A 23,674-nucleotide genomic window follows, 5' to 3' on the forward strand; every position below is an offset into this window, starting at 1 on the left:
GAAAATAAAGATGGGCCTTGTATGCCACAGAGCACTTTGTAATGTAGAAGTCTTGGGGTATAAAATGAGATCTGGAGGAATGCCTGGTGTGATAGGAAAAGCCAATTCTGTAATACTCGGGGACCTGATTCCTTGTCTGTAAGTGAAGCAAATTACTTAATCTAGATCACAGTTCTCAACCATGTTCCCTAGTCTTCATTTTCCTTATATGTACATCTCACTGCCACAGACTGCACCTCCTACTGTAGGCAGTGATCTCAGGATGATGGGGTGACATGCACGTGGCTTCCCCCTGCTCTTTACCCACACCAGTCTTGGTCCCCTATTTGGGGGCACTTTGGAAAGCTTTATTTTGGGTCTTCAGAATATGTCTATACATTTAAACCTCAGTCATCTCTCAATTGTATCAGATATATGATCTGTACCACTGAAAGCCCCAAGGGTTGACTTTTTAGGAAGAACATTTAAGAAGGGTCTTGAGAGAGCTATTTGTCATTGGATCTCATCTTTCCTCTTACAATTTTAGAGCCTGCCTTTATCATAGAGGAGATGATGTGGTTTACTGAGCCCTCATGCTAGTCCTGAAAAGAAATGCTCTCTACTTAGATCCATGCTTGCATACCCTGACCTAGGCCCTCTGTGGAGTGCCAACTTGGCTATGCGTCTTTCCTTCAGGCATTAGTGCCTACATCTATTAACCTTGTCCAGTGTGCCCTTGAAGATGAGTCCATAACACTAGCCAATGAAAGGAATTGTAGACAGTGCAGAAGGCATTTGTGAGCTATTTGGATGGGAGCAGGGTGGGGAAGATTTTCTGTACACCAAAATCATGCCTTTAATACCTACACGTGTAACTGACTTTCCTTATGTTTACTAAATTAGGATCCAAATATCCCCCCGCTGAAAATGTGAATTTTGTCTTCTCGCAGAAGTTGCTGGGCAAAGACAAAATAGGATAGTGTCTGTCTTTTAAAAATGTTGAATTCAGATGAGCCCTTTTATTATATTAGGCATATATCTCTGGAATAGTTAGTAGTAAAAAACTTATTTTCTGCACAGCAAAGGAAACCTAACCCTAACCCTAACCCTAAAAGGCAACCTATGGAATGGGAGAAGGTATTTGCAAATGACATATCCGATAAAGAGTTAGTATCCAAAAAATATAAAAATATAAAAAATATAAAAAGGTTATATAATTCAACATCAAACCTCCAAATAATCCAATTAAAAATGGTCTGAAGACATGAACAGATCCTTCTCCAAAGAAGACATACAGATGGCCAAGAGACACATGAAAAAATGCTCAACATCACTCATCAGCAGGGAAATACAAGTCAAAACTACAGTGAGCAATCACCTCACACCTGTCGGAGTGACTAAAATGAAAAACACAGGAAATAACGGGTGTTGAGGATGATGTGGAGAAAAAGGAACCTTCTTACACTGTTGGTGGGAATCCAAACTGGTGCAGCCACTGTGGAAAACAGTAGAGAGGTTCCTCAAAAAGTGAAAAATAGAACTGCCCTATAATCCAGTAATCTCATTACTGGCTATTTACCCCCAAACACCAAAACACTAATTCAAAGGGATACATACACCCCAATGTTTACAGCAGCATCACTTACAATAATCAAGATATTGAAGCCACCCAAGTATCCACTGATTTATGAATGGATAAAGAAGAGGTCACACACACACACTCAGGAATATTATTCAGCCATAAAAAATAATGAAATATTATCATTTGCAATGACATGGATGGAGCTAGAGAGTATAATGCCAAGTGCAACAAATCAGAGAAGATTTCACTGGAATTTAAGAAACAAAACAAATGAGCAAATGGGGGGAAAGAGAGACACGCCAAGAAACAGACTCTTAACTATAGAGAACAAACTGATGGTTACCAGAGGGGAGGTGGCAGGGGGTGAGTTAAATAAGTGACAGGGATGAAGGCAGACACTTGTCGTGATGACAGCCAGGTGATGTATGGAATTCTTGAATCACTGTATTGTACACCTGAAATTAACATAACACTGTACAATAACAATACTGGGATTAAATTTTCAGAAAATCTCCTTTGGTAATACTGTAGGCTCATATTTCCTGGCTGGGTTCACAATGAAGACAGAGAAAGAACCCAGTTAAATATTTTAGGTATGATATTCAGCGTGTAAGGCCAAATATAAGAGATATTATGTAAGGAGAAAGGATCAGATTAGCAGGACTGGGGAACCCAGGAAGAGCGTGCTGAAGAAGCAGCAGTAGGAATAATACTGCTGACATTGTAAGAGGGACCATCACCATCCTAAAACAAAATGGGAGAGACAACGAAAGGCAAACAAAATGAAACTTCGGTAATGACCAGCTATAAACTGATGAACCTTTTCTGGAATACATGTGAATATATCAAAGAAGGTTACTTAAGATTTATGCATCTGCAGGAAATAGGATAGAAGAGGGACTGGATGTTGGTAACTGACTGAACTGCCATGATCAGGAACAGGTTATATTCCATGTTCTGGCACAGGCTGTTTGTCCATACTCCTTATGTTCTCTGACTGCAGTGTTTTCCAGCTAGGGACAATAGAGCTTAGGATCACGATGGCTGATGTCTTTGGTGGGGGCTGCAATTTACACAGTGCTCAATAAAGGTCTATCGTATACATGTGTGTAGAAAAGAGCAGAAGAATAAAAAAGATGGTCCTTTTGATGGAGCTAAGGTTCACCATCAGAGGAAATAATCAGAGGGAGGGTTCAGGGCTGGATATATTGTTTTCTTCGTGTTTGGAAGACAACAAAGTAAGATGGATATGGAGCTCCAGAGCACAGGCTGGACTAAAGATCATTTAAAAATCATTATCCTACATCTTGGCAGTTAGGACTATGGGAATGTATTAAATCAAAAGAAATTATGCAGAGTTGAGAACAGGAATAAGATTAGAACACCACGGATCCCAAATATTTAACCTCATACATCCCCTACTAGGCAACAGATGCTTTGGAAGCTACCAGAGGAGCAGAAAATGGGTGAGGTCCCTCCTCTTCAGAAGCTCCAGGCTGATAGAAGGCACAGAACAATCACTGAATAAGAGCAGGAGGAAGCAAGCCCATGATTTATTGATAAAAAGTATAGATAGCGAGCAATATTAGCTTTTATAATTTGGAGTGGCACTTTGAGTATTATTCCCTCGATGTAATGAGGCAAGTGAAACAGGATGTTATTCTAATTAATATTCCCTATCCTACACAGAAGCCCTTAATGACACACCAGAGAGATTATAGAAGAAATGGTAAGAAAAGGAACAACTAGCTTTGCTAATTTAAAATCTCATGAGCAGAACAAACTCAGGGCCTCCAAACTACATCATATGTAGTCCTAGGAGAGTATGGCGCTCTCCAGAATCCCAACAGGGTTCAAAGGTCACCCCAGAGTCAGTGTAGGTTGAAAGAAAGCAGACGACGTGAGGGAAATCTATCTTGGGACAAAGACCAAATATTCTCAAGAATACTTGGTTTTCCTTGAAAATTTTTAAAGCTTACATGTCTAAATTGACTCCATTTAGGGGCAGGATACCATCTCCACAGTCTCAGTGACGGAAATGAAGGTCCTCAAAGCCTGGGGAAGAGGGTCAGTGTGGGTAGGGGGGAGGGTGGTTACGGAAGGAGGATACAAAGAGGGAACAAAGAGCTCCCAGCACAGCACTGATGATGAGATAGAACTGTTCCCGAAGGCTGCTCCTGCACAGGCAGTGAATGACTAGACCTGCTTCGTTGAGCTCTATTATGGTTTATTTTGATTTTGTAGATTAGAGACTGCCAGGAAGTCAAATATGAGATTCAAGAAAAATGAAACTATAGCACCCGGCTTCCTCCAGGCCTTTGCTGCTGGTGTCAGTTTGACAAAACCAGCTCTGGTCTGCGTTAAGATAAACGCAATAAAATCTCTAGAATGGCAACTTGAAAGAAAATTGTTTTGATGTTGCAGGAGGGCAACACCAGAGGAGAAGCAGAACGTGACCCGTCTTCTTTCCTCGTAGGAAAGAAGGTTTTGGCAGGTCATGTGATAAGGAGTTCCACACTGGTCTTACTGCCAAGTGATGGTTCAAGACGGAATTGACATGAAGGCTATGGTGTCAATATAAAACAAGATATCATCTGATGATTCTCTAAGAATAGGATGAGGGGATAAACGTGAAGATGTATTCTGCATTCATAAAAAGGTGTTTATAATACCATTGATCCAAAAGTGGTATTCATAGGGTTGTCATGAAAAAAACTGGATTATATGAGGTTCAGGAAGAGAGTCACGTGCACACAAAGTACAGTAAGATCTGGACGGTCAAGCATCTTTTCCTACAGATTCGATCTGCATCTCACCTCTTATGTGCCTCCCACTCCTTCCCCACTGCCTCAGCTTGGAGTTCCTACTCTTATGGATTTCACAGACCTCTCCCAAAAATCTCAGACGGACATTTGGAGAACCAGAGGGGCCAGCTGGTTCTTTACTTGAAGCTAGGATGGACATATACACACACCCACATGCGCGTACGTGTACACACACACACACACACACACACACACACACATTTTTTTTTTTTTTTTAAAGATTTTATTTATTTATTTGACAGAGAGAGATCACAAGTAGGCAGAGAGGCAGGCAGAGAGAGAGAGGAGGAAACAGGCTCCCCGCTGAGCAGAGAGCCCGACGTGGGACTCGATCCCAGGACCCTGAGATCATGACCCGAGCCGAAGGCAGCGGCTTAACCCACTGAGCCACCCAGGCGCCCACACACACACATTTTTAATGCCAATTTTATACTGTCACCATAATTGCATAGATGAATGGATAATTTACCCCCATGAAAGTTGAGAGGCCCACAATTTCAAACTAAAGAAACATCTTTAATATTGAATAATACTTAGCTTTGGGAAAAACTGACTAAAGCTCCTCTAATTTTCTCATTCCATTAGCTTGATCACAAACCAACACTGAAATAAAGGGCTGAGTTTTGGGAACCAGGTTGATAACGATAGTTTCTAGACCCACCAGTCCCCCAGACTTCACAGCTTTGTGCCCTAAATTTGTCCTCAACAGCATGGTCAAGATCACATCTCACTCCTCTTCGAACTTAAAGAGCAAGTCTGAATACCTCAGCATATCACATAAAGCTCTCCAAGATGTGACCCCAGCTTGTCCTCCAGCATTTCCCACTATGATGTTCCACTCAAAGTAGCCAGTCTGCAAACTGCTTGTTGCCATAAGGACTTGGCACCGGAACTTAAGCCAATGATGGCTTCTTTCATTGAGAAATTCTTGCTGTGATGAAGGATAAAGGAATCAGTGTAGATACTTAGCTGATTTGTGGTCGAGGACCAGCTCCTTAGTTTGTGTCATGCTGTACCTTTATGACTTGAGTTTCTCTGAATGCTTTAGACATTTGATGTCTTCATGGTTTTTGCTCATCTGTTCCCTCTGCCTGGAACTATCTTGCTCCCCTGGAATACCTGGGAGACACAATTATCTTGGAAGGGTCTCTTTGTGCCATATTCTCTATGAAGGCTCTCCTATCCCCCAGCTAGATTCACCACCTTGTGCCCTCTTGTTCCTCCCCTTGTATGACATGGATACACATCAACACCAGCACCACGGCGACCACCATTTGGTCTGTCCTCACGTGGTGTTAATGAAACAAGTACATGATATCTCAAACAACACTGCTTTGGATCAAGAAACGTACCTTACAGTGAAAGAAGTAATAAATGATGTCCTATCACTGATCTTACCATGGACCTAGAAATCGCAGGCCTTTTTTAACAGTAGAATGGCCTAAGAAAGACTTACTTAAAGTCCACATGGAAACAATATCTGGTGACCACGAGATGGGGCTTGTATATATTATTCTGATCTATATGATACGTGACACTCTCTTTTTCTTATAAGTCCATTTTGGGAAAATGAGGTAGAAGGGAAGGGAGAGTTTAGAGTGATGCCACTAATAATTATATCTAATTACTAGATATAATTATATCTAATTATTTTAAAAATATGTTCTCTCTGTTGTTATGGCTCTGGGTTTGTGGGTTTAGAGGTCCTCACACTCCAGTGATTACTATGGCCACGGAGCCTTGTGTGGCAGGAGGCCTCTGAAGTAGTGTTAGTGGGTCCTGCTCAGATTGATGACTGAACCTCAGGGTTGTGATTTCTGGAGCTGCCCTAGGGTGCACTTACTTTCCAAGTCTGGTTCTCTGACTTTCTATGACCTCCATATCCTTCCAATAAATTCCTAATCAGCCAATAGATTACCAATGTCAGTTTCTGTCACTTGTCAGGAAGCATGGATCACACGGAACTGAAAAGACATTACTATATTCATTTGTTTATTTCCTCCAACTTAACTTTCAGCTCTGTATGGACAAGAACCATCCCTGCCTCATCTCTTTACCCATAATATCTCTTACTGTATCTGGCAGATTTGGTGGTGGTAGACAATTGCCAAGGGAAGGAATGAGTGCTTCCAAATAGCTAGAAGCATCAGTTAAAAATCTCTTGTTATATTCACAACTTTTAAAAGGAAAGAGGCAAATAATAAGTCATAAATTAAAATTTTTTATTTTTAGTTGTGATAAAAACATGCGAAATAAAATTTATCATCTCAACCACTTGTTAAGTGTACAACTCAGTAGCGTTATGTACAGTCACATTGTTCTTCAACAGATCTCCAGAACGTTTTCATCCTCCAACACTGAAACTCTATGCCCATTAAATAATAAGTTTCCCTTTTCCCCTTCCCCAATCCCTATCAACCACACCCATCATTCTAAGGGTTTAACTACTTTAGATACCTCATATAAGTGGGCTCATACAGTATTTGTCTTGTGACTGGCTTATTTCACTTAGCATAATGACCTTAAGTTTCACCTCTGGATTTCCTTCCTGTTTTCAGGTTGAACAATATTTCATTGTATGTACACACCATGATGTTTATCCTTTCCTCTGTCGATGGCCGTTTGGGTAACTTCCACCTTTTGGGTATTGTGAACAACGCCACTAGAACATAGGCGTGCAAAAAGCTCTTCAAGATTCTGCTTTCTGTTCTTTGGATAAATACCCAGAAATGGGGTTTCTGGATATGATAGTTTTATTTTTAATTTTCTGAGGATCCTCCATACTGTTACCTAGAGTGGTTCTATCATTTTACACTCCTGCCGGCAGGAGTCAAATAAATAAATAAAGTCTTAAAAAAAATAAAAATGGTTAAGGGACTTTATTTTTTTTTTTTTAAGATTTTATTTATTTCACAGACAGAGATCACAAGTAGGCAGAGAGGCAGGCAGAGAGAGAGAGAGGAGGAAGCAGGCTCTCCGCCGAGCAGAGCGCCTGACGCGGGGCTCGATCCCAGGACACTGGGATCATGACCTGAGCCGAAGGCAGAGGCTTCAACTCACTGAGCCACTCAGGTATCCCCCCTTGCCCATTTTAAAAGTCAGGTGATCTAGCTTGTTCTTTTTTCTTCTTCTTTCTTTCTTTCCTTGTTGTTATTGATTTGTAGGAGCTCTTTATTTATTTTGGATATAAACCTCCTATCAGATGTATGATTTTAAATACTATCTCCCATCCTGTAGGTTGCTTTTTCACTCTGTTGATTGTGTCTTTTGATGCAGAAGAGAGTGTGTCTTTTATTTTGATGTAGTTCCAGATAAGTTCTAAATTTTATCTTGGGATCTACAAATATTCAGCAATTATATGTTCAACAAAATGCTTGATATCCATATGATGTAAATTGTTTGGGGGTGTGAGGAACATTCTGATTTCCATGGGCTCACACTAACCTATTTGCATTTATTATACACTCCTTCCTCCTGGAAGAAAGACAAGGGATGAACTGTTCATACTAACCTAGAAAGCAAACCTACCAGCTATATGCTGACAGCTCAACAGCTTCCATCCTGCAACTCTCTCCCCTCTCTTGCCAACCATCAATTTTCCCTTTACTATTAAATCTTTCCCATTAATATAAAAATATGCTTCAGTATCTTAAAAAAAAAACTTTCCCTTCACTATTAAATCTCTCCCATAAATATAAAAATATGGTTCAATATCTTTTAATGTCTCTTAAAAAAATAAAACCTTCCCAGGAATGACCACAGATCACTGTCCAGTTTAAGCCTTAATTTCCTTGCTTCCTTTTACGGCAAAATTTTTCAAACACACTGTGTCTACTCATGGGCTTCCTTCTTATTGCCCAATTTTCCACCATCATACTGATCATAAAACACTTCTTAACCCTAGAACACAGTGCTAGACCCAGCAAATGGAGTAGTCAGGGGAGCTACTTTCAGGAAAAAAAAAAAAAAAAAAAAAAAGCTTTGCAGCTGTTGTCCCCCATTTTTTTTTTTCTTTAAATTCAATTAGCCAACCTACAGTACGCCATTAGTTTCAGATGTGGCATTCAGTAATTCACCCATTGCGTGTAACCCCTCGTGCTCCTCACGTCACGGGCCTGTCACCCAGTTACCCCATCACCCCATCCCCTTCAGCAACCCTGTTTATTCCCTAGCGTTAAGAGTCCCTCATGGTTTTTCTCCCCCTTTTATGCAAGAAAGAGGTAAAATTCTTTTTGTTTTCCCCATAATGCGTTGGAGGGCCAGTCCCTTTCCACCTACCCCAAGTCATGGCTTTGAGCACAGACTGCAACACTCCGCTTTGTGTGGTCCCCAGCCTTAGCAGAACTATCACGTGGCACAAGAGGGATATGCAGGTGACGTGATGTCCCCGGAGACCTCCTCAGTGGCACTCATACTTCCATTGCTCTTGTTCTCCAGCTCGCTTCGCTCACCAACACGCTGATTTCTGAAGCAAAGCTTCCCTGCCCAGTGTAAGAGCGAGCTCCATATTGCACTGCAGTCTGGAACTTTCCCAGCTTGGGCCCCCGGTCACAGTGAAGCCAGTGGCAGGAAAGGTGGGGAGCGGTGATATGTCTTTTGGACCTCCTCCCTGGTCCAGTTTGCTTCAAAACGTCCAGTGCTAGAGTGCTCAGAGAGGCGACTGGCAAGGTGATGTGAGGGAGCCAGGAAAGTCCCTTTTTGAAAGAAACTGGCACGAGCTGATGTCCATGATCTCTGGGCATGCTGGGAACCAAAGGCTGCTTCTCTATTTCACGTGGCATTTGGTGGCCTGCACGGACCACTTGCCTGGGTCCTTGTAGGTCCTCATCACTGCAGACCTCTGACCTGTCATTTCCTGACCGGAGCCCACTCTTTCCCTGGCAGCTAATGATGCTTCTCAGCCGCCACCTGCCAACGACATGTTCTCTTGACTGTTGTGTGTGAGTGAGAATACGGCACAATAATAATAATAAAAAAAAAACCATTCAAATGCTACTTTCGAAGTAAAAAGTGAGGACAGATTACAAACAGGGTCACATAAAAAATAGATCTCAGAGCCCAAAGTTCAAGGACAGTGAAAGTACAAACTTGTCTCCTTACTAATAACAGATGTCCCCAAAAGTTAACAATTAAGTTTGTTTTTTGATGTTTTTATACAATTTTCTTACCTGGAAGAAAACCAAGTAGTTACTGGAAATATCACCAAGACAAAATTAAAGGGAGGAGATTGTTGGTATCAGTAAAAGGAGCCGAGGATCTCAAATAATTCTCTCTGTATAGACAGAGAGCCCAGATGGAAATCCAGCTATAACCCCAAGGGGAGGGACTTTGGTTTTCCGTAAGTAGGAGCACGTATCCCTGCTGACTCTCAGGGACACAGGTCGGGTGAGGCCAGCACAGGTAATAAAGGGCTTGGTGCATATCTGTCATGCCTCCGCTCTTCTAGTAACTAACAGGTATTGTTTTTTTTTGTTGTTTGTTTGTTTTTGTTTTTTGACACAGAGAGAGAGAGAAAGATCACAAGTTGGCAGAGAGGCAGGCAGAGAGAAAGGAGGAAGCAGGCTCCCTGCAGAGCAGAGGGCCTGATGTGGGGCTCGATCCCAGGACCCTGAGATCATGACCTGAGCCAAAGGCAGAGGCTTAACCCACTGAGCCACCCAGGTGCCCCAACTAACAGGCATTGTTAAATCAGAAACTGCACTTCCCCTGTCCCCTGTAAGCCTGGTATTCCCTGTGGGCTGCCCATCCTCACCATCCTGAGGACTGGTCCTTCTCAGAAGGCGCAGCTAAACATCAACATGTGGCCTCCCATTCACACCTTGAGATGTCACTGTCTAAGATTCCTCTCAACCTGATGGCATTCCATAAAAATTCAGACCTTGGACTAGAGGACATGAAGAGATTTTGGTAGTTAATTAGAAACTATAGTAGCTCTCTAGGACAAATGAGTCAGAAATTGATAATGAATTAATGTCCATTTGTGAAAAGAAAATTCCATAGAGCAAGCCGGTGGCTTTCCAGATTAAAGGAACAGAAATCAGGAAAGTCTGCCCATTTCAGTCCCCTCCCAACTTCAGCTTCATCAAACAGGCAGTGTCCTAAGACAGTCACACAGCTCTGCGGACCTTTATTGTTGTTTAGTGTGGGTATGTCTTTTGTGATTTGAGGAGCATCATTTAAAATAGAAATTCATCTTAATCACTGTCTTTTTAAAAGCTGTATTACAAGATCCTTCTACTTGAACAATGACGTGTCACAATGCTTCAAACAAATTAAAGAATCATACTATTCGGAGTTAAGATGATATTCTGAAAACATATTTAATACTCTGCTGGCATTCTAAGTGGATTGGTGATTGTAATTCTCCTAGGAGAATGACAGTTTCCGTACTTAATTAACAAGAAAAGTTGAAAACTCAGGAGGCTTTGCCTTCCCTGGAAATTACCGATATTTAAGGGCAGCTTGTGTTAGAAAGGAATAAGCTTAGGTATCGTGCATTAGTAAAGAAAAGTTTAAAATAATTTATGTGGGTCAAATGTCAGGAAAGTCATTTTAATGTCAGTTCTACCAAAAGAAAAACCCCTGGGGTCAGCAAGCCATCATTATCCTTGTCTCTATAACCTCACTGTGCTCTGAAGAGCTTCAGTCTGTGTGCAAGCGGTAGCGGGGAGCAGGAGTCAAGAACGTGACCTTGAAGACCCAAGGTCCTGAGGTCAAGACCTAGCTCTGCCATTGCCTCATCCCATTACGAATTACATTTGTTCCTGAGACTTTGGGTGGTTTTTTATATATGCTTTTGTCCAACATACTAGTATGTAACTGATCAAAGATTTCAGGGCACTGCACGTATCTTTAGATGATCATTTCAGAGAGAAAACAAATACAGGAAACGATTTACCCAGAACCCTAGAGTGAACCAGTGTTTGGACATGGAACCCACAGAACATTCCTGCTTCTCAATCAAAATTTTCAGGCACTGTAAAAAAGGTTATTTTCATGCTACCTAGAATTTTATGACTTGTACCTCCCATACTTCTGGAGTATCGACCATTGGGTGTCTGTACTGATGAGGAATGTTAGGTGATCCTAAAATGCCTTTATATTTTCGTAACTTAAAATCAAAACTGTACACTGAACTGTAAACTGCACACTGAACACTGTGAAATGAAAACACGGTAAGGAACATATTGTCACCTCTGTTTCCCGCTCCTGTGATCTAGGGAAATGGAGCTTTTAGCCCTCCACTGTGGACCTCCTCACTGTGCCCAGCTTCTGAACAAACAGGCTCAGCTCATCTTGGAGGGGCTGACTCCCCTGATGGCAGGGTCACTTTGAGCCTCTGCACCGTCTTGCTCCTCCTCTGGGATGGCGCCGGATGGAATTGACATGTGCCATCCCTCTCCTGTAGGAGTCTGGGAAGGCCTGTGCCAAATAAATATGTGCTGAACTCCAAATCAGGTCAATTTAAATGAAAACCTATATCACCTAATTTAATATTACAAATAGCTGAGGTTGCTCAAAGTATTATATTTATTTTAATGACTTTTATGGAAATCTAACATAATATACATGCTTTTGAGGTCTTCCTGAATAGCCTATAAATGGCCTAATTTTTAAATGATTTTTATTTATTTATTTATTTGACAGTGAGCGAGATCACAAGTAGGCAGAGAGGCAGGCAGAGAGAGGAGGAAGCAGGTTCCCTGCTGAGCAGAGAGCCCGATGCGGGGCTCGATCCCAGGATGCTGGGATCATGACCTGAGCCGAAGGCAGAGGCTAAACCACTGAGCCACCCAGGCGCCCCTAAATGGCCTATTTTTAAATTGGCAATGTGAATGCTAAGTCTGACAGAGTATAAGAGTGATGCTCTCCGGGGCTGAATAGTGTCTGCCTCTACACCGAGTGGCACACGGTTTGGAGTACTTCTTCACCATTTCCGTCTGCCCCGGCTGTCGGCTCTTCTCACTTTTTTTCGGCCTAACAGAAATCAGGCAACTAAATCTCTTGAAATCCTACCTAAAACGGGAAGAAAAGACTTCCGGGTCATCAGAAGGGTCAGCTTTGGATAAACCAATTTGGTGACATCTGTGCTGACCACTCTCATCCCTCCTGGGCTCTGAGTCGGAGCTGGATGCTGGAAAAGGCCGGCAGCCGCTGTGACCTCCTGCCAAGTCCCTGGCTCCTGGCCTTCTGATTGGCAGCCTCTGCTTTGTAACCCGAGCTCTCTGACACCATCTCCTTGCTGTGTTCGCTTCAGTGCTAGTTCTGTCTCCTTTATCCGGAGCTCCTAATAGCTTGGATCTCTTAGTTCCCTCCAGGGTCTGTAGCAGCCCTTACCTGCTCACTGCCGATGGCAACTGACACACTGCCGGGGTTAGAATGTTCGCATCATGCACAGAGGCCTTCCATTCTCAGTAAGTGCCACAATTATGAAAGCTGCAGAGACGCAGGAAATACGCCAGCTTAGAGAATGGTCTAATTTGCAGGCAGCTTGCATTGTATTTTGTAAGAATATGTTTGACATTTCAAGCTTTGCTGTGGCAGTAAATTGTACTTCTTCTAGCAGCAGGAGTTATTAAGTCTGTGCCCAGAATAAATCAGACTGTTTCAGAAAGTTTAATTTTTTTTTCTGTTTCCAGACCCCGTTTTATAACTGTGTTTGTCTCTTCAGAGATAAGCCTATAAGGATGCACAGGCTATTATTTCAAATTTCCAGTGATAAATACCATTCTTGAACTTTCCACTGGGCTGTATCATAATCTCCTTAAAAAAAAAAAATAAAAAAAAAATATATATATATATATAGTCTGATTCCAAGTTAAAAACTAAAAATAAATAAGACCAAAGATTTAACCTGAAGCCCCCATAGCTGAGGGAGGTATTCTTTGGTGATGGCCATCCACTCCTTAATGGAATCTAGGATGCTGTCTGCATGGCCTGATAGCTTGTGTCTCCCCCAAAATTCATGTTGAAGCTCTAACTTGCAATGCAGCTGTCTTTGCAGCAGGGGCTTATGAGGAGGTAACTAAGGTCAAATGAAGTCATAACGGTGGGGTCCTTAGAATGTTCTTGGAAGACAAGACCCCTAGAAGGGTACCTGGTGTGCTCAGTAAAGCATGTATCTTTTAACCTTGGGGTTGTGAGTTCAAGTCCCACGCTGGCTGTGGAGCCTACTTTAAGAACGAATGCAAGCCAGGACACCGGGGGTGGGGGGGGGGTGGCTCTCTGTCCGTGTGCACACAAAGGAAAGGTCATGAGAGGACCCAGCAAGAAGGTGGCCATCTGTTGGCCATCTGCAAGCCAGAAAGACGGCTCTTCCCAGAAACCAGATTGGCTGGCACCTTCCTCTGGGACTTCTGGTCTCCAGAACTGTGAGAAAATAAATATCCACTGTTTAAGGCACCCAATCTGTGCTCTTCTGTCCGGGTCGCCCATCCTAAGACACCATCTATTTTGTTACACGTATAATTATTGAGCCAAGAAAGTGGATAAGACGCCCTCAACTGTAAGCCGTGCCCCAGTTTCTATGTCATTAAAATATGAAATGTTAAGAAAGCAAAGTCAAAATAGGTTATTTTAGAAAACGAATTTTTCAAGAACACAAATCAGGAAGATGACAATAACGACTTGAGATTTTTAACACAGCTTTTTCCTCAGAAAGGCCAACAGTCTGCTTCAGTCAGCCGATCCCTCTTTTAAGGCCTCCTCAACCGTTAGAGAATGAGATGCTGCAGAGCTCATGCGTGAGAAAACAAGAGCCAAAAATGGGCAAAGAGATATAAATCTGAAGCTTAAGGTTGTATCATTTGCATTGAGATCCTAATTCAATTTCCCCAGAAAGCGTGACATGTTGACAAAACAGTGCCTTATCCGGCTACCTCTGCTCTTCCTTCTCTAAGAAAATGAAAATTCCTTGTTTCCCTTCTTGCCACCCTGGGTCTCCCACATCCCTTCTCCTCCCCGGACTGTCAAGATGCCTCTCAAAGGCTGGCATCTCTCTGTTGCTCTCATCTTTCCTGGCCCCTGGCCAATCCTTTCTCTCCACCTGTGCAGCCTCTCCCCCAATGACCTCCTCTCTCCTGATACAGGAACAGAAAACCACACACCAGGACAGCCATGCTCAGCCCCCCACCTGCCCGCCATCTTTAGATTCCCCCTTTTCCTCCTTTCTAAGAGGCGTCCGCAAGCCTTGCCTACTTCCTTGTCCTTCACCCCCTTCTCAGCCCCCTGCAGCCCGTCCGCTCTAGAACACCCCTCCACCCCCACAGCCCCTCTGGTTTTCCTGCTGCGGGCTTCCAACACTGGGTTTTCTAGCAACACTACAGTTTTGAAGAAAACTGTGGTGAAACTGCACAGGCTGGTCATTCTATTGGCACTTTGGGGATGGGCAGGGACCACAGTGTCCTCTTTCTGAAGCCATTGTTCATCCCCCAAGCAGGAAGCCTCGCCCACCTAATGTCAAGTGAAGGACCCCGGATGCTGAGCAAGGCAGAGAGGAGGTGGGCGCGGGGCCCGAGGGCCAGAGGGAACAGCATTGTGCTGAGGTGGGGCCAGTGGCAACTGTGTGCGGAAAGAGGTTTAAGTTCTGTGTCACAGTAGGTGCAAACCAACGCCATTGGTGTCACTTATAAACACCTGAGAGCCAACTGGTAAAGAAAAGGAAACTGTATAACCTTCTTAAGGACTATGGACAGGAATCCACATGATGTACTGATCCTATCAGTCCAGAGACCCAGCAAACCCACTATGGTCTAGTTTAAACGGATCCAGGAAAATGGGAGTGACTCGGTCCTGGCTTTGATTGAAGCAGCTGTTGCACAGAGGATCCAATAACCTGTAGAAATGCTTTAGTGATTACTGTTTACCTACAATAAACATTTCCGTATCAAAAGAGTATTGGTTTTCCTTCACTGTTTTACTGACCAATTATTCTCTGATGTCCTGTTTCCCCTGCATGAATCCTAACACCCAGAGCACCGGGACTCCTTCAAAACACCAAACTGTGTGGTTTAAAGTTTACAAGCTGACACTTGAGTCAACAGGGCACACCCTGCCCACAGCACAGAGAGCCAGCGTTCGGCTCATCTGCTTTCAGCTGCACACGCGGTGGGATTTCTAGTAGTTTCCACTTTTCGAAGATTCATGATCATTGTAAGGTGGTATGCTACACACAAAACCATCACTTTTATGCCAGAATATATCATCTCAATGAGAATGAAAAGCTTCTGGATGCACATACTGCTCATATATTTCAAAAGGCTCAAATTTTCACAAGTAGGGCAGATTATCAGACAAAAGATCACAAATTACTCTGGAGAAAAATCAATCACAAAAACCTAAAAATACCCAGCTCGATATGCTGCTTGCAGGTTTCTACATATATGGACACCTCTGGGTGTGCGTGTGTATCTATATAGCTTTTTCAAGGTGTATGGGCTAGCCCACTCTGTCAGAGCTCTGTAGGAACGACCCCATTCCTTGCTAGAAAAACAGGAAGAGCTGGGTCTGCTGAGCCCTTGCCACAAGGGCTCAAGAGCTTCCCACAGAGGAGAGCCAGCACAGAGAATCTCAGCGGGGTCTGCAGTGGGGCGGGGGGTGGGGGGATGAGGGGGTAATGGGAGGGTGCGGGGGATTGATTGCAGTCCGTAGGTTGGACCTGGGAAAGGCTGTGTCTCTTCAGGACCCCCGTCTTCTCTGGTTTCAGATGTGTCAGTGGATTCCGGAGGCCCAGACTCAAGTCTTTAATTAATATGGGAAGGAAGCAGTTTGCTCAGAGGCCAGCTGGTAAGAGTTTGGGTGACTAGTCTGGTACAGTGTGGTCAGTAGATGTTTCCGCTGGGAATCGCTGACAGACCGCTCTCATTTGTTCCCTTCATGGACTCGAAGCCAAGTTCACCCTGCCCTCCACATACCACCACCCGGACCCCCGCAGGTAACATTTGGTACATCGTCTGCACTAACACCAACTGAAGTGTGTCTTCGTTTTTTAAGACATGTTTTATGCAGTTTTTACTAACATTTTGCACTGCTGTGGAACATTGGTTAAAACTGATGAACCGATATTGATATATGATTTTTAACAAATGTCCATAGTTATATTAGGATTCACTCTTCGTATTGTACTGTTCTGTGGGTTTTGCCAAATACAAGATGACTCATGTCCGTAACGACAGCATCGTCCGGAATAGTCTCACTGCTCTGAAAGTCCCCTATCCTCCATTATTGATCTTCTATCTCCCCCTAAAAATCCCTGGCAATCACTGGCCTCTTTACTATCTCAGTCCTGATTCATATACTACTCTTTCCAGAATGTCCTATATTCAGAGTTATACAGCATTTAGCCTTTTCAGACTGGTTTCTTTTTCTGAGCAATATTTATTTAAGGTTCTTTCATGTCTTTTCATGGCTTAATAGGTGTTTTCATCATTGAATATCATTCTATTGCATGACTATACCACAGATTATCTATTCATCGACTGAAGGACATGTTGGTTATTTGAAACTTGGGAGTGTTCAGATCATAAACATTTGTGTGCAGGTTTTCATGTGAACTTGCCTGGTCGTATTTCAGCCCCCACTGATACAGGCGTGATCTGGTGAGAACAGACTTGTGGGCACTGTAAGGTGTTTACTTTGGGTCCATTTTTCTCAAAGCTCCTTAATACCTGTTGGGCTCTCGGCTACCATTTCTGATTGGCAGATTAACCTCTGCAGATGTATTTTCTGAAGCTTGGCTCTTACCGATGACCAAAGGTTTATCAAGTTCCCTCAAGGCCGCAGTTACAGATGAATTACTTTCTTTACTGACTGCAGAGAAGGCTGACATCTGCCAAAGAGACTTAGAAAGGGACATGTGGCAATTCTTTTTTGTTCCAGACTTGTCGACATTACTTTCCAGGTCTATAAATCCCTGGTGGAAATGAAAATACTTAAAATTTGAGATGAAGAGTTATATTTTGATGCTCCCATTTCCATGAAGGGATTATCTAAGTTGAGATCAGATGGACCAATGTTCTCGACATTGACTTTCTCATAGCTACTTCTACGGCCAAGAAAAGAACATTTTTCTCAGTATCTGGAAGGTCCACATGCCCCTGTAGCTTGTCTCCTTTTTTCTCGGCTTTTAAATCAACAGATGGCAGTTGGTTCTGTGGCCTGTTTCCAGGAAGTTCATGGTCCCCTGCATGACAAAGATGTTCTAGGTCACATGGAGCCTCCTGTTGTTCAGTCTCATGCTGTTCATTTTCTGGTTCCTTATGCTGCTGAAGGCCATTCACTTGACTCAGATTCTGACGTTCTAAATGCCAGCCCTTTTCACTTAGAAACATCCGAAATCAATGCATCATGGTAGCAGAGACAGAAATACTAGCTTCCTTTCTTGTGTGCAGATGGAATTTGAACCCCTGGGTGTATTTTTCAGCAGGTCATCTGTAACAATGGATTTTTCTAATGAATTCTGTAGAGGCATCGCTGGACTCTGGTCTGATAGAATACCGTACTGAAGAAGTATGACCAGAAAGATCCTGTAAAGAATGCTCTTTTTCCTTCCATTTTTAATTTCTCCACTTAAAAACTAATATGGTGGGTATATGCCCAAAACAATAGCAAGAAAGGGCTCACAGAGATATTTGCACACCCATGTTCATAGCAGTATTAGTCACAGGAGCCAAAGGTGGAAGCAGCACAGTGTCCATCGATGAATGAATAGATAACCAAAATGTGGAAATACATACAGTAGAAGAGCTTTTATCATTAAAAAGAATGGAAACTCTGATATAAGTTACAGCATGGATAAAACCTGAGAACACTATGCTAAGTGAAATAAGCCAGTCACAAAAGGACAGAGAGTTTATTACTCCGCCAATGTAACGTACCTAGAGTAGGCAAATTCAGAGACAGGAAGTAGAATGGTGGTTGCCAGGAGTGAAGGGGAGAGGTGAACAGGGACTTTCTGTTTAATAGGTACAGTTTCAGCAAGGCAAGATGATAAAAATTCTGGAGATGAATGATGGTAGTTGCACAACAGTATGCATATACTTAATGCTACTGAACTGTACACTTCAAATGGTTTAAATATTTTATGTTATATATATATTTACCACAATTTTTAAGAAATCAATATTGCAGTTAATGCAATAATGTTATACAACCATCATCTTAATCTTGGGTGACCATAAATCCTGGTTTGCTGGCTTCGGTCCCCGTTTCTGCTTCTTTTCCCAGGACAATCATTAATAGTACTCCTTTCACTCTTAAAAGTGTCCCAGATTGAACAACACGTCATCTGGTCACCCTAGATCTGTTTCATAATTACATAAGTCATTGTATTGACCTTTTCATTTGCAGATGTCTTAATATTCAGAATGTGCCTGCATTTTCTCAAGTACTCTAATTATAAATTCAATGTCCTATAGAATGTTACTTGTTCTGATCTTTTTTTTTTTTTTTTTTTTTAACTTAGAATGACGCCCATTTATTAGCTCACAGTTCTGTAGGTCCAGAGTTTGGGACAACACGGCTGAGTTTCCTTCTCAAGATGTGACAAAGCTGAAATCAAGATAGTGGCCAGGCTGAGCTGTCATAAGAGGCTCTGGGGGAAAATCTACTTCCAGGCCCATTTTTGGAATTGAATTCAATTTCTTATAGTGATAGGATGGAAGTTCCCGATAGGATTGAGGTCCCCCATTCCATACTACCAACCTTAACATTTTTTAAAGATAAAAGACTAGTTTCTGAATATTGATTAAAGAACCAAAAGCAGTCCTCTTTTCTTATAAACTCATTATTTCTTTAAACACTAAAACCCTCTAACTTGTGACAAGCTCCCTTCAGTTTCTGTAGGTTAAAAGGAGTAGATAAAAGACCCCATCTGAGACAGTTGACATTTTCTTCCCTCTCTTGGCTGCCTTTTTATTGTCTTGCTGTTGTCAAAAGTATCAGTAAATATTCTCTGAAATCAGAAGTATGTCTAGGTTTCAATTAACTCTGTCTTTCACCTTATCATGAGAAAATGTCCCACTTTTTCTTTGAGAAAACCACTACTCTCCATACTGACAATAAGAGTACCAGTTTACCTAATATAACCTTATATAACTCTCTGAGAATCAGTCTCTCAAAGGCACAGCCATCTATCTTTAGAATCCAGCACCAATCCTGGTACAAAAGCGATTCTTAACATCCACATCTTAAGTCAGTGACTAAACAATCATTTAATGATGTTCAAATACTAGTCTTGCTTGATGGTCCTCAAATTTTGCTTTAAAAAACCCCCAAACCATGCTTTCTCTACCCACCTCCCATTTCAGTGTAGTCCATCAATGATCTAACCAGAGACTGGGTTCAGATTTGGATGTTCTTTGACTTTATAATACACTTGGAAAACCAAAAGACTTTGATTTTCAATCCATAAAAGGAGGTGTGACCTACAATGTAATCTGCAACTAAGCTCCATACAGCTGAAGATGAGAACCCGTCCCCCCATAACCCAGTGGGAGGGAAATCCGGGTTTTTCTCTTTACTCAAATACGAATGAAAGAGAAAAACTGTGGGGAGGGGGAATCAGGGATCCTAATGTGTTACTGTAACATAGATTAATACTACTTACTTTCCTTTACAATTATTCAAGTAATAGTGTAATATTAGATTCAAACAGTTCCCTCCTGAGAACACATGGTAAGTGGGGCTTAGGAGGGGGCTCAGGATGGAAGACAGTGGATTTGTCTTGAAGCTGCATTTTCAGAGCAAAAGCACTCTGTTTAGTTTTAGTGGCTTGGAGTGTGGTGGCTAAACTCTGGGAGTCACCACTGGATTTGGAAGAATACTTTCATATTATACGGTGGTTTGCCCCAGGCAGCATTTGTAAATCTGCATTTAAATGCTTTCAGCATCTACCAGAGAAGATTTCTGAATGGAGTGCTGCCTTTTGAGACATAAAAATCAATTACAAACAGACACATGTCTTAGACTGTCAAATACACTAGGTTACTCCATTTGTTTCGGCTACTCTGCTCTCGATTTCAAGCTCTCAAAATCAGAGGCAAATACAAAATGACTTCATTCAATAATCAAGATTCATTCCTAAATGTGCGAATGGAATTCCTGACTGCCGATAAATGATAATTTATTACTTAACTATGGAGATTCAGCCACATTTACTTTAATGCAAGGACAGAACCTGATATGCACCAGCGTATGAAATAAGTGATTAGAGTCAATACTTATTTTAATCTCCAATTAATAGATGATTTCTATCTTTATTATCCTTAAAAAAAAAGAAAGAAAGAAAGAAAGAAAGAAAAGAAAAGAAAAGAAAAAAGCACCATTCAAGTTATAGGTTAAAGAAAGATTTCAGTAGAAACAGAGATACATAGATAATTCATCTAATGAAAGAGCCAGCCTGTCAGGACCTATTTCTCTTATCAGACACTGTATTCTTCCTTTATATTGCCATTTATTAAACGTAGACTATCTGGGACTTTGATGGGGAGAACTTTTTTAGAATCAATTCTCCTGGTTTTTGGCTTTGATTACTACATCGAAACAAAGGAAAATTATTTCACATTCAAACAGAACCACATGCAGAGGCAGGAGCTTGGTAATTTTTAGTTATCTATTTGCTTGATGCTTTTTCCAGCAATTTTCCACTGTAATGACTATAATATCCATCTGTTTGAAATGGAAATTGGTTAGCAACTAGATCCTTTTTGGATTCTTACAATATATCATCCACCTGCTTTGAATGAAATATGCTAGCTAAGGCTCTGATGAAATATGTTTTAGATATATTTAAGATGTGATGGGGTGTCATTCCGCATTCTTTCCTGTCTCCTTCAAGGGTGCGTTCCTTGATCTGGGAGGCTGGGAAGGTAGAAACTACATTTCCCAGAGTTCCTTGCAGTTAGGGTTCCGGGCACAGATCAGGTTCTGCAGGGGAGATAAGCTGGGTGAGAAGGGAGGGAGAGAGTATATTAACAAGATATGTCTGCTAGTTTGTTTTGTTATTGGTGGCTGTGTTCAGTTCCCTGCTTCCTGAGTGGAGTGGCACTTGTAGCAGCTTCTCTGATCATTGTGTTCTTTAAGGTCAGCAGCTCCAGAGGTGGCCCTGATTCTCAGCCTCCACGAGGCAGCAGTGATGGCAGCAGATCCCCCGCCCCCAGCCCCGGGTGGGGGGGGGGGGCGGATCCAGTTCAGCTGTGTTGTCTGGGTGTCACCCTAAGAGCCCAGACTGGATCCTCTTCTCCCCTTTCACCGGCAACCTTTTCTTCCAACCTTCTTGTGAGCACCTAATTCCCATATGAAACCCTGTTCTGCTTCCAGTAGCTCAGAGAGTTTCCATTATCCGCAGCCTCCCTGATCCAGGGAAGAAGGGAGAGATGAGGGCATTCAGGGCACGAGGCAGCACGCCTGCCACCTGAGAGAACTGCAAGAAGGAAAAGTTTGTGTCCATCTGAGACCTCTGGTTACCCATGCAGAACAGGAAGGTCAAAGGCTCTAGGATTCAGAACTACCCCAATGTGGCCAACATTGTAGGGCCTGAGGTTAAAGCCAGAGCATAATTATAAAGGCTGAGAAATCATTATGGGGGCTCGTAAAGAGAGAGAGAGAGAGAAAAAAAAAAAACATGAAAAAATGGCAAAGAGGGGAAAGAAGAAGGAAAAAGAAGGGAATAAGAGCGAATAAAATCAGGCGTATGGTGGAGAGACTCAGACGCCAGATTCTTCACTCGGTTTGCCTGGATGGTGCTGGAAAGCAATCCACCAAGGAGACACGCTGCTCCCCACCACTGCCCGCAGGTCCGCCTCACAGCTTCTCAGAGCTGGGCTCAGGCTTCCCCCATCCAGACTCTGGAGGCCTTTCCACTGGCAAATGCAAGCAAATCAGTCCCGAGAGCTCTCAGATAGATCTATAGATTCACCCTGGATCAATATATGTATTTTGTGTATGTCCAGCTCTCCTATATACAAATATAGGACAAATCAATTTGTATCTATGTATATATGATGGCTGGAAATATGTAAAGCATGTATAGTAAGCACAAATCTATTAGATTTTAAAAAAGGAAATTAATCCCAATGGTTTTAAAGTCAGACACTTAGTAATATAAAGAGCTGACAAACTAGTCAATTAGGTTTAGGTTCTGATCTGCTTAAAAAAATGATTGTAAATATTTTTATAATTCAATAGAGTAGTCTCAAAGCCTAAGGTAAGATGTTTACACAGAGCAATTATGAGTTCTATTGAGGCTGTAATCCTTGATAGAAAAGAAAATGAGTCTCAACAGCAGAGGCCTATGTTCCAGCTTCACTGATAACATTGCCCCTTCTCCAAAGATCCCTGTTCTCTCCTCAGGCCGCCCCTATAGTACCTGAGCGTGCAGAGTCCCCCTACAGTACCTGAGTGTGCAGAGTCCCTCTACAGTACCTGAGTGTGCAGAGTCCCTCTACAGTACCTGAGTGTGCAGAGCCCCTCTACAGTACCTGAGTGTGCAGAATCCCTCTACAGTACCTGAGTGTGCAGAGTCCCTCTACAGTACCTGAGTGTGCAGAGTCCCTCTACAGTACCTGAGTGTGCAGAGTCCCTCTACAGTGGGGGGTCTCTGCTGGGGCTCTTCCTTACACATTAAAGGCTCTTCCTTCCCTCAAGAAAGGATCTCCCTTCACAACCCCAACATCACTGCCGGAAGCAAGCATTCCTGACATCCCTCCCATACTAGGTCAAATTCCCTGTTTCTGCCCTTGACATTCTTCCTGCCTTGCACTGAGCACAAGTATAATGACAGGTTTACCTATGTATGAGCAGCACACCTGTGTCCCATGGGAGGTTAGGGCTGTGTTTCTTGCTATTGCTTTCTGAAGGCTGAGTGTGGTGCCTTACGTCCCCAGGCAATGCTGAACAACTGAAAAGCTGATGGAATGGTATTGCTGCCCCATCCCCGAAGTCCAATACCCCAAAATGCGTAACTGCCCCTGGGGAAACTTGGAATGATCATCATTTGAGGAGGGCCATAACTACCAATGGCATAAACACAAACATGTTTAAATTCTATTTTAGAATTTCACTTGGTCATCTCATCCTCCCCTACTATCTCATCATTATTTCCAAAAACCACCACTCGTAACTTCTTTAACCACAGAGAAGCCAAGGCCTAAGGTGGAGGATATGCAAGTTGGACAGGGTGAGCTTCTAGCTCCCAAGGGACACTAATCCTGGGAGTCTAGCCTATACTATAGTGTATACTAGGAGAGCATACTAAGTGTATCAGGACAGGAGAATGACCCATTTACCTGAA

The 23,674-nt window shown here is 42.5% G+C and overlaps 1 protein-coding gene across 6 annotated transcripts in view; it reads right to left on the bottom strand.

The window, feature by feature from the left end:
* Positions 1–23,674, bottom strand: part of TRMT9B (tRNA methyltransferase 9B (putative)) — a 62,012-nt gene that overhangs the window by 35,071 nt on the left and 3,267 nt on the right. For 2 of the 6 annotated variants that reach the window (XM_059155901.1, XM_059155896.1), the window contains exon 2: positions 12,724–12,822. The exons of the other annotated variants lie outside the window; for them this stretch is intronic. The gene's annotated coding sequence lies outside the window, so the exon portion shown is untranslated. The remainder of the gene's footprint in view (positions 1–12,723; positions 12,823–23,674) is intronic. 6 annotated transcript variants of the gene reach the window in all.

The sequence above is a fragment of the Mustela lutreola genome, chromosome 18, assembly GCF_030435805.1.
Source record: "Mustela lutreola isolate mMusLut2 chromosome 18, mMusLut2.pri, whole genome shotgun sequence".
NCBI lineage: Eukaryota > Metazoa > Chordata > Mammalia > Carnivora > Mustelidae > Mustela > Mustela lutreola.